The sequence below is a fragment of the Empidonax traillii genome, unplaced genomic scaffold (genome assembly GCF_003031625.1).
Source record: "Empidonax traillii isolate 1590-97213 ecotype Southwest subspecies unplaced genomic scaffold, ASM303162v1 scaffold105:size1093405, whole genome shotgun sequence".
In the NCBI taxonomy this organism is placed as follows: domain Eukaryota; kingdom Metazoa; phylum Chordata; class Aves; order Passeriformes; family Tyrannidae; genus Empidonax; species Empidonax traillii.
In genome coordinates this window covers 383,519-398,636 of record NW_020955298.1, presented here as the reverse complement: position 1 = coordinate 398,636, position 15,118 = coordinate 383,519, and the positions used below count along the sequence as shown (strand labels likewise).

Genomic DNA, 15,118 nt, shown 5'->3' with positions numbered 1-15,118 from the left:
TAATAGTTAAAAGACACTCCTTTAAGTTTCTAATGTAGCTGAAATAGCTTTCATTCCAGGAACTAAAATTAATAGAATGAATCCTGCTTAAATTTACATTTTCAGGCTTTTATTAAAGCTGCTTCTTTAATATATCTTTAAACTGCCTCAAGTGTGCAATGGCAAGTCATAGACCCACAAACAGGCCCAGTACCACAGAAATAGTGAGGGGCCTTGCACACAATGAGGCCCACTGATTTCTAGAGCTAAATTGCATTAAAGCACTTCCACAACCATTAAACCTGATGTTCCCTCCCCACAGCCCCTTCGGTAGTGGCTGGAGGAAGAAACTGCTTTGATGACTTCCCTAGTGAATGAATCATTTTAGACTTCCCTTTATGATTGCTCTTGTTTTGCCCACCCACTTACAACACCAGCTATAATAAGGCTATTTATGGTAACTACTCCAGGGTAAATTAAACCCACATTTTCGATATGCACGGGCAAACCCAGCGCTCCAATTAACAGAGCAAACCACCTTGGAGCATCGGCAGGGCCCTGACTGATGTGGGACTGAGCTGAGCAGTTCTGCCATCTGAATGTGCTCCTCCCCAAGCTCTTGCTGGGATTCTTGTGCCACCCAGCACGTGGCATCAAACAGCACCAGCGTGTCCTCGGCATCGAGATTGACGAGCCAGCCAAAATAATCGAAGGTGCCTCTCTGGTCATGCAAAATGCTGTGATTTCCAGGCATGAGGATGACACTGGGACTCAGAGTGCTGTCCCTGGCATTCTAGAGATGTCCTGGAGCTTGGTACAACTCCAGCTACATTTATTGTAGACTTTCCACTGAATTTCATACAAAAATACGTGCCAATTCATTCAGGCCTCAGAAAGGCAGTTACTTCATTCAACACTGGATTTATAAGGATGTGTTTTTATAAATTTTGAGAAAAACTACTTTGAGGTTACAAGCAGTACATCAGAAAATTCCTCTCTGAGTTGACAAGCCATTGTTCAAGCCAAGAGGAGCAGTTCTGACAGGTTGGAGTGACTCTACACTGTTGCAATTAGATCACTAACCTGGTAAGAGAGAAGCTCATTCTCTCCTCTTCACACCAGGCTGCAGCCTGTGAGTTTTTCACTGGTCCTTGATCTGCCTTTTGCAGAAAAGAAATGTAAGTATGGACTGGAAGATCACAAATCTAATGTAAAATGGTCAAAGTTTCCAGTTCTTGCATCCATTAGTCAGAAATTCGTTCCTAAGTCTGAGGAAATTATTCAAGTGATCATGTCATTGTGTTTTGAGAAAAGCTCCAATTTTTATAAAGAGTTTGCCAGTGGAAAACAGTACAGTAAGAAAACCTAATTAGCTCCTATTTAGTGTGGTGTGAATGCATCATAATGTTCACCCTCTGTTTTGTGCATGAAACCAGCTGAAAGAAACTCAATATATGAAATGCAGAAGCTTGGAACATTCTGCAGCGTGCACAGTAGTTTGAAACAGGAAAGAAATGCTGCTGAAATCTTTACAGTATTAAGATATGAGTAACAAAGGTAAACACATACTACATGGTGAGTAACAAGCATAAAGCTTTCATCTCTCTTCGTGGGAAATCCTATGGAAGGTGAATAACCCATAGAGACCACTGTAGGAACTCATACCCTACCATTTGAGAAAGCTTTCTTTTATCCCAGGAGCTGACAATGTATATGCATTTACATCAGATTTCTTTTTTTCCTGTAAATCTGCAGCTAACTGCAACTTTAAAGGCCCTCATTTGTTTAACTACCAGGCTTAACAAGGAAAGCTGGCATTTAGAGAAAGAAAATAAATCAAAATTCAGTTAGATTTGGCACCTTCCTTGTTCATTCTTCCCCAATAGTCCTAACTTACGAGTGGCTGTTCTCCCTTCTCTTCGGATCCTTCTCTAAGCTCTCTCATCAGGATTTCAAAGTTAGATGATCAAATGTGCAGAGGGGCACCTAATTTCTCACAGGCACTTCTGAGAGCTCCTGACTGGGTCTACAGTGAACAATTTTCTTTCTCTCTCCCCTGCCCCCACCTTTTTTTTTTTTTTCCTGGCCTTTGATCTTTAGAAAGCACAAATGCCATTACAGTGAATAAAGTCATAGCCCACAGAGTCAATCCCCTACTATTTACCTCTCCCCTCCCTGCCCCCCTTCCCAGATCCAGCCCAGCCAGGCTGGTTCAGTTGGGCTCAGATGCAGCAGCAGGTCTCATCAGCACTGTGACAAATGAGAATGTGTGTCAGGGGAGACTGTTTAAACAAACAGTTGGATGCTTGGGAACACAGACAGAAGACCTAAGATCTTGCTGTTTTTTTTTTTTTCTTCTTCTTTTTCTTTCTCCCTCCATCTTCAAAACAGAAGATTAAGTTTGCTGTGAACATGAGCTGATGAAAAGAATTCAAATAGTGCTTTGAATAGTGCCACTGGGAGCGTCACAGGAGAATTACAAATTGCTGCTGGAGACACCAGTCTCCCTTTACAGAAAGTTAACATAAAAGTACACATATCTTCTTTCTATAAGGTACTAACTTGTAAATTAACCTTTAATGGAGTATAAATGATGTCCTGAAAGAACTGCTTATGCAGCTATATTTATGATCTAGAAAATTGCAAATATTTACAAGATTATAGGTGTTAATGGTCTGTCAAAAATGTTTGTATATTGTACATACATTAAACCTCAGCTTAAGACCACCCTGCTATAAAGACCACCCCATTTCTTGTCCCTTATAGAATTTCACTTTGATTCCATATATTCCGTTCCTTATAACGAGCTTAGGCCCCACCACACGCTCGCACCATTCCAGACGAGGAACTGCTCCTCCATAGGATCCACTAAGGAGGAGAATATATTTTCCTGTTCTTGGGAACAGAATTATCTGCTGCCTGTGCAGCTTTTCCACCAGCCAGCGTTATCTTTGCCATTTACCCTCAGTGAGACCTGAAGAACCGCTGCTGACTCCGAAGGCAGAGCAGAGCTGGGAAGAGCACTCAAACCCGGGCTCAGGAGAAGTGGCAGCGCAGTGCACGAAACATTCCTGCCTCAGTTTCCCCCCTTTCCCCTTGGGATACGAGCCAGGCACGCTTTTAGAGCCGAGCATCCTCAGCGTCAGCGCGTCCCCCTCTCAGGAATGTATTGACGGCTCCAGCACGGGTCAGCAGCAAAGCAAACAGCCCCTCCCAGCCTGCCGGGCTGTCCCCCCAGCGCTGCGTGCCCGGGGGCCGCTGCCGCTGTCCCCTCAGCAGGTGGACCCAGCCCTGCCTTTCATCTCCCGGGTAGAGCAGCCCCTTTCCCTGACCCAGCACTTCCCCATCCCCGCAGCTCTCCGCGCCCTCTCAGCTAAGCCGCTTGTTGTTCTTTTATCTCACCACCTGGGTGCAGCTAATTAATCACATATGGGGGGCTGCACACCCGACGCCTTCGGACAAAGTTGTTCTCTCGCCCTGGCTCAGGGAAATTCAAGTTTTTCATTTTCTAAGTTCAGATCTTCAGGTCTGAGCTTTCTTCTCACCCCCCCCCCCCGCTCGTTATTTAAACAGTAATTTTCCTTAAAACAACTGTCATTTGAGGTTTTATACCAGCGCTGCAGTGAAATACAATGAAAACACCTCCTTGTTAACATCGAATTCTATATTTGTCTCTGGTTCAACTTTGATTTGGAAATAATTATTAACGTATCTTTTCTGGCCACAAGTTATAGCGACAGTAATTTCAATACAAATTAATCAATGTATTTACTACTCAAAGTGAGAAACCTACTTGTTCTGTGATCTATTAAAGTTTCTTTTCTGGGCAACCAAGTAACTTTCTATGCCAGAAATTTGATTCAAACTTCTGAGCTGAAATTTCTTTTTCTGCAGACACTGTCCAACAAAATCAGTTGGAACTTGTCAGTTGTGACAGGGAAATTTCAAGAAGGTCAAAGTTTGAATTTTCAAAAAGGAAAAGTTTTTTTTTTTGGAAACGTGCATATTTCAAAAATGTTACATTTTTTCAATACTTGTTTTACAAACATCACTGTATTCACGCATAAATACAGCTGGGGAAAAATAAATATTTTAGGAACAAATACTTGGGCCTCTGCCCAGGTTTTATTGCAACAGATTATTTTCTTTTGTAATTTATCATTTGCTGTACATTACCTTGCTCGATGACTGGGAAAAAAAAAGAAAAAGATCTTCTTTAGGATAAAAAAGTCAAAGGAAAACTTGAAAAGGCTCTGTCCTCCCTGACCTTGTGCACATTTTTATTGATATCAAATTGCTCATATTTTTTTGCCTTGCCATTTTCATTTTTATACCTGGTGGGTCAGATCTTCAAATGATGTAAACTGGCATGGACCTAATGGTTTCCATGAAACTATCAGAGCTGAGGATCTGGCATTAATTATTGGGGATTTTCTGTTATCCAGGGAGATAATGGAAAAGCAGTTCCTCTCCGAGCTTTGAAACAGAGCAATCTGTAAGTTAGCTGAGGAGATACAGCTCCATGAACTGATCTGAGGGAAAATGAATGTCTGAGGTTTAACACAGATCTAATTATCTCATTATTTTATGCCACAATCTGTGTCAAGAGAAGAACAAAAGTTAAGCTTCTCACCATTTATGAAAAATTTAGTTTCCTTAAAAATACAGCATTCGCTCAACGAAATGATGCCATTTGAAATTTAGTGTTTTACACACAATGAACTGGTTTACAGCTCATCAGTTTGGCTGCTAATGAGTAGCAGAGCAGGCAACAGAGCTTATATATATAATTTTTGGTTTTCAAGCATTGTATCTGGTTTTTTTGGGTGGCATAACCAGACACTTTCCTCTCATTTTGAGTGTGTAGTTTTAAGGAGTCTTCTCTTAGTCTTCTTCTAAAATTATTTGATCTAAAGTCCCTAAAAAAAATTTCAGAATTTTAGTTTTATCAGGTTATCTCCTGGTTTGGGGGATATCCAGAGTAGAGATCCAAAGCCCAAGATCTCCCACAGGCCTATGAGAGGTTCTGTTGAGGGAAAACACTGCACACATCAAACAACTCCTGTGCTTCCAAAGGCTATTTCCCCTGTTAAATAAAAGCATTATAAACCATGCATTTATAACCCAAACCACCACACCATGATGACTCTGGGTCAGTGAACATTGAAGTCTCTACCATCAGCTTTCAAGGGCAAACACCAAACTCCAAGGTTTGACCAGATGCTTGAGACACCTCTTGATTTCTCTGATCCTCAGAGCACTGAACTATGCATTGCCATGGATATTGTTGGGTTTCTTGCTGTCAAGGTTCATACTGGAAGAGTGTTTTCCACCAGTCCTGATTTACCACATGATTTACTGTGTATCTGGGGGTAGTTTATATGATGTTAATTTTTCCCAGTATTTTTATTTGAACATGTGTGTCTAACTTGGGTGTCTTCCCTCGAGAGTGATTGTGGACCTTGAATTAATTAATTGATTTCCACAGCAGTGAAATGTCTTCAAGTCTTTAAGTTTTTCCTCTGTAAAAGGAGAATAAACCCCCCTTCCTTTCCTCTCCTCTATATGTTCATTTTCAGACAGTAAATTCTTCAGGGCAGGAATTCTGTTAATCAGTGTTGGTTTAGTGCCTACTATAATGGGTATCTGCTCACAGTGGGGTATTACTATGCCACATTAAAAAAAAAAAAAGTAAATATTACTGATGGTAAAAATACAGCTCATCGACTAAAGGTGCATGAAAAGAATTTTGCCCTGTAGGACTTCAAAGTTCTTAAAAATTCATATGTCAAGTATTTCCATCTGAACTAAATTAGTTTTGTAGAACTAAGATTTCATGGCAAATAAAAATAGTATATCATCTTAATAAAAGCATCATGTGCAAAGGGAAAATAAAAGCAAGAAAGATATAATTTTATAGTGCTTGCACCGTTCTTCTTACTCTGCACTGAAATTCAAAACTACCAAAGAAGCAGCCATCAACAGCCACATAATCAATCTCCTGCAAAGCTGGTGCAGTTCTCCAACTCATTTGATACAAAGGACAGTGGAAACAATAGGAAAGTTTGCAGGAGTGTAGTAAATAACTCTAATGCTTTGAATTGCAGAGGGTAAGCAGCCTACCAAAAGTATTTATCAAAGTCATATTGGGGGAAAGAAACATCACCAAACAGAACAGTGCAAGCCAGATGCTTGGAGATTAAATGGGGTCAAAAATGCAACCCTAATTTTCGTAACATCCTCATAAAAATGCACAGGAAACTGCTTTCTGAACCTGTTTTGGAAGAGGTGGTTTTTTTGAATGTTAAAGAGCAATTGCAGATTGTGATTCTACTGAATAAGGTCAGAATTACAGAGGAAGGGAAAAATAACCCGTTCATTAAATAAAACTAAGAACATAAAAATCAATACAGAACAAGGGCTAAAAGTAGTTGACAGTTATGTCTAGACTTGTGAGATCAGATTTACATCTTTCAATTTGCACTTGTGTTGAAGGTTCAGATCAGAGTCAGATCTTTAAGCTCTTCAGTGAAGGAACCAGAGTTATTACCTATGAGAGAATCAACATACGTGAGTTTTGTGAACTTCCCAGAACTTGTCCTTATATATAAATATAAAATAATATAAATAAAATTATTTTTTTTTAAAAAAGGCTTTTCTAATATTTGCAGCTCCTTTCAACCCAGGTCTCTCTCCCCTTTATATGTAGATCTTGTGCTTCTGCCTCATTCTTCAGTTCTTTAATCTAAACCAAGTCCATGTTATTCAGTATCTCTTAAATATAACGAATGATGAAGCCCATTAGAAATTAAACAGATTTTTTCAGTCCTCATGATGCCCTTTAGCTGCCATTCTAAAAGCCATCTGACATTTTCTCTCACCACTAACAGTTCCTGTGCCAGCAGCACCAGGACAATGCCCAGAGCAATGACAGGCATTTAATTTTCAGGCTTTGATATTGCAAAACAATGCAGCAAAGAGAAATTAAAACTTAACAAATTGATTGACAATTTTCTTTTAAACTCTTCCCTTTCATTTCTACCATACCAATTTACCTCCTGCTGACTTGCAAAAGAAACACAGGGTAATTAATTTGCCTTAGTGGACAGTGAAGGAATACAGAATGCAAACATGGGAGCCATGGCTTTGGTGTATTTTGGCTGACAGCTGAAGCTGTAATTATTATCTGACAACAACTTGCATGCAAGTGTAATTTCTAAAGCAAATAAATTTTCAGAAGAGCAAACAATGAAGTTTGAAACAAGTAAAAGCCAGACACATCTGAAAATATTGGCCATATTCTTTTAGTAAGCAGAGAATTTAGTATGTTGATCGGACATGTGGCCCAAATAAAGTGTGAATAGGAGTGACTGTAAAATGCAATTTATTTCCATCAGCGATTAAAATAATCTACCATACTTTTAAGGGTCATCTTTCTTCTTCTATGGAAATTCAGGAACAACTTTTCTTCTGTATTTCAGAGGAAAAGTAATTCCTAAATAACACTGGAAGTGAAGCACAAGTTGCAAATGTCTCCTAAGCATCCAAAGCCCCCGTGTGTGCAGATCAGGGCTGTGTTTGGTGTTGCTGCATCCTGAGTCTGTCCCCAGGGCTGCCCTGTGCAGATCTGAACCCCTTGACCTGAGGTGTTGTTCCTTCTCTCCCTCATCTCTAATCTGTCCATACAGTAACAGCTCGGTGTTTTTTTTGTCTGCAAGTGTTTCAGCCAAACTTCAGTCACAGCTTTTGGAGTTCCTGTTGGAAATCCAGGTTGAAATTCTTACACCTGTGCAGTCCCAGCTCAGCACCTTGGAAACATCCCATCAGACCTGCTCCAGGGGGGCTCATCGTTGTTCACACAAGGAACAAAACAGGGAAAAAAGATACAGGGCTCGTGGAGCAGCTCAGATGCTTCCTGAAAGACTTCTGGGAGCACCCAGAATTGAAAGCACGTGTGAGGTAGGGCAAGTCTGTCCAAAACTTCTGGGAAGTGTCAGCTCTGCCGCAGTCCGACAACAACTGAGCAGGGCGTGTACTCCAAGGTTTCTTGTAAGAACCATCTGACTACAACTGCGTGTGGACACAGTCACTGATGCTCCAGGTGGCCTCCCGTGCTACCAGAGAGCCTGGATAAATGAATAGGTTAAAATCTTGGAAGGTAAAGTTTTGATCCAGAGAGGAAAATCTGGAGGTGTGGTGTACAGTATTTCTTTGCAGTAAACGCCAGTGAGAAGAATTGTTCCCCGAGAAATTCCTGAGTCACTGTAATGACTATGATGTTAAAACATGAATTAAATATAACATTCCCCTAGTGGAATTGTGAGATAATGCACATGTATAGAACGTGAACAAGGTTTCTTGTAGCTATGGGACACTTCATCTCTCTCTCCCTGAATCCTTTGCTAAGCTAACACTGCATCATAAAGGAAGCAATCTCACTGCTCCACCTCTCACTACAGAAGAGATTCAGCTTGCTATAAAATTGTGTGTTTGATTCAGAACAACAGGATTGACTTTATTTCTTTTTTCTTTTTTCTTTTTTCTTTTTTTTTTTAACAAAATAGCTGATTGTAAGATGAACAGGGTGTACCAGGGAAAAGAGTCCACAGTGGTTATGACTTAAGCTTAAAAGCTGGTACAAGTTAATTATTCCTCTTGAAGCTAAAGCAGCTTGAAAAATAAGGTTTCCTTTGATAATCGTCTCTAAATCGAAAAATCTGGCTGCAGACACCACTAGTTTACAGGCCTTCCCACACACTACACTTGTGTCTGTGAAGCAACTAGAAATGCAGCTTTGAACCTCTCATATGTACAAAGGAAATGCAGAGATGATAAACTCGCTATTTCTGCCAAATTCATTTTGCTTAATGTGCTATTTTGGTGTTAAAATACAACAGGAATGATGGTCTCTGCAGACTAAATTAGAAACCTGATATTACACTTGCTAAAAAAATATGCTAAACCTGCCCATTCAACTTACCTACCGAAAACTTTGGTGGTGCTTATTGTCACGTCCAGGGGAGATGGGCTCAGATTTCAAGCAGTGGTTGAGCTTAAGAAGTAAGTGAGCACACAGAGGGAGCAGCAGTGTGGAATAGTGGATACCACCCTGGATACCACACTGGGTTTGGGAGTGAGGAGACTTCGTTTCTATTCTTGTTATATGACTGTGACCAAGTCGCTTCCTGTTTCTCTGACCCCTTCCACCCTCATCCATCATCTGTCTGCACAGCAAGCTCTCCTTCTTGTGGGTAAGACCTAATAAAATAGGGTCTGTGGGTGATCCTGCAGCTCAAATAGTATCTCTACAATGCTTCTTGCCTCTGCTTATTAAGGCATGTTAGCTCCATGATATTCTGTGTTTGTGATTCAAGAGATGGCACCATATTACTGTCAAACTCACAGAATTATTATAATCATCATTCCCAGTGGCAAAACAGTCTTGCAATTATGTGAACCATTAATGGTGCCAAAGGCTTTCTGTTTCCTTTGTACACTGTAAACCTTCTAATGCATATGAAATACAAATACATTTTCAAGCACCAATTAATAGATTTTATCTTATTAAATGTGTGAAAAAGCTGGTCCTTGGCAATGTACCTCACTACCATATCTGCTATTGCTTACTGTTTACCCACTTTAAACCCCACAATTTTGTACGTGCTTCTTCTATTTTACACAGGGTTTGATTTTTATGGAAAAGGCCATCAGGAATTACTGGTACTTGGGAGTTTCATTTTCTCAAATGATTTGTGACTTTTGTCAACAACGCAAAGAGGGAGCAGAAGTTATGTTCAAAGTGAGAAAAAGTTAATAAAGATTGATCTAAAGATGGTTTTACCACTTCCTAAAAATCTGAGCAGTAAGACAAACGGTGAAAAGAGTATGAAAGAAAACTGGAGCCTTTTCAGCATTATCTGAAGAGCAGAATTACAATTTTTATTACATACGTACTCAGCTATCAGCTGCCACACAGTCTCCTTTGAGCAACCTGCCAGCTCGGATCAAGCCTTGGAGCACCCTGGATAACAGCTGGCAACTGTAACACACACTGCCTGGTTAAAGTTCATGTCATCAGCAGAGCAAAATGCATAGTGCTAAACCCTAAAATGTGCTCAGCGTTCTGCTCCTAACCCTGGAAAGCATTATAAGCACATGATTTGCTTTAACGCCTCAGAAGTCTCAGTAGTTCCACTGAAAACAAGGAGACCACTTAAGTACTTAAATATTTAAGTGGAAGCTCAGGTGGGCTCCTGGATGGGGACCAACACTCCCTGCAGATCCAACCACTAATTCACATCCTTGTTCTTGAGACAACAACCTACAGGGAGTGCAGCAGCACTGCTGCTGGGAAGGGGAAATAATGTCGCTGTGAGTGAACTGGATCAATTCACATCAAAAGAGATTAAACTTCAGTTAGAGAGAGTTATGTCAGCCTTGCCTATATCCCTGATATAAATACGCAACGTTAAGAAGAGCCTGACGTGTCAAATAACATTAAACAATTTGCAAACGGAAAGTTTTTGTGAGCAGAGCTCAGTTTCTTGAAACACACAGCTTTTAATGGAAGTGAGAAGAACAGTTATCTGAAAGCAAATATGAGAACAAAAGGATGCAAACCTATCTCCAAACTGATGAAAAATCTGTGCTGAGAAATAGGGTGAGTGGTTCATATCCTTTAAGTACCCCAAAATACACAAAGGGTTAGGGTAACAGTGTAATAAATAGTGATTAAACATCTTTAAGATGGAATACCTGTACCAAAATTACTGCTGAACAGTGAGAGGAAATGTTTTTTTTTTTAAACAGAAAATGTCTGTGCTGTGCCATGTTAGTGACAAGGCTTCCTGGGCAGAGCTCTGTGTGTAGGTGTCCCCACTCCAAGTTTCACATCCTCAGAGCATCAGTCCCTGCGTGTGTGCTGGTGCATCGATCTGTGTTTGTGCAGCACCTTCTCTCCAGAGCATTAAAGTTCAGAAATCCTCAAAAAAAAAAAAAAAATAGTTCAAGCTCTCTTTACTCTGCTCCAATAAACTCCCAAGTGAAAACAGACTCATTGAGTATGATTTGTCATAGTTTTATGTGCTTCCCATAGTGTCTCATGATTTTTTTTTTTGAGAAATACATTCTATCTCTCACTAATCTCATAGGTGAAATTGAAAATAAAAGTTCAAAAATATATTTTATCCCCAAATTTACCAGTTAATACCCCATTCAAGCAAATGTCATGCCTGGAAAACTTGTAACAAATTCTCTTTTTAAAACAGTCTCTATAGAACATAAAACTATTTTACGTGTTTGGATTTAAGAAGTAGAAAATAAAGCTCAGCACAGCCATTTAATGGGAACAATCTTAAGGCTTGTCCACACAGGAAGTTAAGCTAAATTAGCTGAAAGGTGTGAATTTAAAGTGCATTAAGGTAAAGTGAACTACAGTCACTTTATTTCTGAATGAGAACATTCACACCAAGCTTTAATGCACTTTAACTAATATACTTTCAAATCATATCTTTAGTTAATTTGTCTTAACTTCCTGTGCAAACAACTCCTCTCTAGCACTTACTGAGAGCCACAATATAGATTGATGTGGTTATATTTATAAATATGCCTATTAACCTTAAGACTCTGAGTCAACAAAATTTGGGATGTTAAAAAAAAAAAAAATGTCCTTGCTTGAACTTCCTAGTGCTATGAGTGCAAACAGTCCTAGTATTCCTAGTGCAAACATATCATTAATTTAGCCCTAATTAGTATAAAAGTATATTAACTCCTCAGAGCCAGATTTTTTTAAAAAAATACACTTGCATATTGTCACTGGCTATAGTAGGAATTTATTTCTGAAACAAATGAAATGCAAATAGAGAAGAAAGTTATGCTTCATTTAAATACAGCAAGACAGGCTAAATATAAAGGACTTATATCTGAATTCACTTTAAAAAAAAAAGGTTCCAGAATTCTTTCCTTTCTGAGAGGTGTCTGAAATTCATGGTTATAAAGGATGCCTCAAATTATCTAGAAAACACAAAACAAGATTTTGCCTGGGATAAGCTGAGAAATCAATACTAACTGTGCTTTTCCTGCCACTGCTCGAGCTAAAGGAACCTTTTCAGCAGCAGCTCTGGTAGGAAGAGAGCAGGGACAAACTGAACACCCCACGTTCAGTGGCAGAGTGACTGAGAGCTCTGACAGACCCAGGGACGATGGTCTGGCACAGCCACCAGGGTTGTGCCCTACAGAGCAGCAACCAAGCTCAGCTATCAAGAGTTCAATGGAGAAAGGAAGAAAAAGATGTTCTCTGCAAGAGCAGAAAAATAATCTGTTTTCCCAAATAGTCTGTTTTTCCAAACCAAGCTGGAAGAGTCTCATTGTGCATCCTGGTACACAGCCCTGGATGCAGCCCCACATGTTCTCGAAGCTCCACAGGTGCCTCTGATTCCCTCTCAGATCAACTCCAAGTCCTTTCTCTCTCTTTGAAAGCTGATGAATAGCACAGATTTAGCTCAAGAGGAAAATGCCTTAGTGTTGAGACCTTTTAATTCTCGTTACTGATGACAGAGAGAGAGGGATAGTGGACCATGAAAAGCATTCTCTTTCAAAAGAGGACTGCTAAAATAACAGAACTCATGGGTTTAAAGCATTAAATTTTTAAGAAAAAAAATCTGCTTCTCAGCATACAACCCTTTTTTCAGTTTACCAATTCACAAAAGCCTTTGGATGATTCAAGCAGATGTTCTGATCAACCAGGCTGCAACAGAAAAGAAGTAATAAGATATCCAGCAGTTGATAAATAACTAAATGTTTCCATCAGCCTTCATAAATATTTTGAAATGTTAGGTATTCCAAGACAAGTTCTTTTAGTCAGCTAGCAGAACTCCATCAGTTAAAAAGCTTCCTTAAGTGCACTGGTAATTTTCTCTTACAATTTCCCCCAGCAACACCAACTCCAAGTGCTGCATTAACACAGGTGGCAAAGCTACAGCCATTTACAGTTCAACACCATGTAAGAGACTGTCCCTGCGTGGGCACCCTGGTGCTCTGTACTGAACGTTACAAACCACACACGGTGAGATGAGCAAACCCAGCTCTGTTTGACAGCTTTTTTCTGGGTGCAGACTGTTGCTTAGACAACACACAGCCTTGTGCTTTGAATCTCAGTGAGAGCCACAGTCCTTTTTTAGTCCCTCATGTTGTTTTGTTTTCACCCAACCGGGCAGCCCGTGCTCTGTTCCTGAGCACTCAGGCTAATGCAGCCTTTGGGCAGGCTTTCCACAGCTCAATATTCTGTATTTTATGCTGCTGGAGCTTTTAAATCATGGTGCATTTTCATGATGAAAGCCAGTCACAAACTTAAACTTTCCTATATAAACCAGAAAGGCCAACCATTAGGGTAAGAGACCCAGGCAAAGGCAACAAGCACTCGTGTGGCAAAACTGAGCTACTTGTCCCGTAGCCCCTGTTTGTGTGGCATCCTACTCCTGTCACGCTTCACTTGGTGCTATTCATTGCCAACGTGCTCTCTTTGGAGCCCTTAATTCTGGATTATGTCAGAGAAAAAATCCAGGAGAAGCAGCAGATGTTGCTTTTGCCAAGACCACAGCAAATGCAGGATCCCTTTGGGGGTGGGCTGTCGGTGCTCTCCCTGAGCAGTGGGCACTCACCGAGCTGAGATAACCAGACAGCTCAAGGCTGTAAGAGAGAGAACATCTGGTCATTTGCTGTTCCTGCAACAACTTTAACTACCCTAAACTTTTGGGGTGCCCTCATCTTTCTTCCAATTTCCCCGAAATCAGACTGTTAATATGCTGATTGGAAGTTTGGGTATTTTATACTCAGATTGTAGAACTGTGCCCATCACCAGAGCCCCTGAAGATGCTTTTCCCCGGAGTGATAAGCAAGACACAGCTCCCATCCCCAGTGCTGCCTGCTATGTCCTTCTCTGCCCTTCTCTGCCCTTTCTTTGTAGCTTGTGGAGTGAGGAAGTCTGCATTTCACTTTTTAATTACTCCTCCCTCTCTGCAGTTAATACCAGAACACTGCTATCCTTTGAGGACTGAAAAGTGGGAGCTGTATTCCCAGGAGATTCAGACCTTGCTTGGACTGGGCGCGACTCAGTGAAAGAGGGACAGTTTTCTCCTTTCCTCAGTGATATAAGGTGGGGACATTCTGTAATCTATAGAAAGCTGTGCATCAATCTTGATCACCCCAGATATCACATCCTAGAAATACAAACCCTCCCATTTAAACAGCAAAAACATTAAGAGCAAATGCACCTGAGACAGGCAGACGTGTCTAATTCACACCATCAAGCACTTTACGAGCTAAAACTCGAACTTCAGTGATTATGCCCGAGACATTTAAATGGCTTTAAATTATAAGTCTAGCAGAAGTATTTTTCTAATAATAAGCCATTAATTCTGGCAGTTGCAGACTGTCTGAATCTAGGTGTATAAACCATAGCTGCATCAATCAGTGCTGTGTGTCTGACTATTTCAGGCATTCCTTGTTAGTGTAAAGAAAGAACAGTTTGTCCACCAAGCACAACAGCAGCTGAGATTCCCGTTGATTGATAACTAAATGTGCCGTAGTGAAAATATATTCGGATGGAGCTGGAGGAGCAGGAACGGCAAAGACGTAATTGGGGGGCGGAGGAAGGAGAGATGGAATTGGCCACAACAGGAAATTCCTTCTCACGAGTCTTCCAACGGGCTGGCAAGATGGATTTCATTCCTGCAGGTAACAGGGCCTTTATATTTAATCTTCTGCAACATCTGTAACCATGCAAATTCTTCACTGCTCCATATGCAAGCTCAGTTACTGAAAAATTGTTCTTGCTGCTCAGGACATTACTCCTCTGTACGTTAGTCCTGGTTCACATACAGAATCCACTGATGTCTACAAATTGGTGTGTAGGGAAAGCATATATATATATATATAAAGAGAAGTTATTCTGCCAGCTGAAGAATCCTTTCTTGATCACAGTTAGGAATCTGGACATTTATGAAGTCTGCAGCGCTTTATCAAGAGGCTTCTAGGATTAATTTCCAGGGAACCAACGATTTCGCTGATAAAAATTGGCAGAAGTTCCCAGATACTTAAGTTGAAGAAGCTTATTTTAAAAGCTTTACAGTTCTAGCTAGGA

General features: G+C 40.4%; 1 protein-coding gene across 2 annotated transcripts in view; it reads right to left on the bottom strand.

Annotated features, from left to right (window-relative positions):
- The window catches only part of ANKFN1 (ankyrin repeat and fibronectin type III domain containing 1), a 119,351-nt gene that overhangs the window by 77,823 nt on the left and 26,410 nt on the right, over positions 1–15,118 (bottom strand). The gene's annotated exons all lie outside the window — the stretch shown is intronic.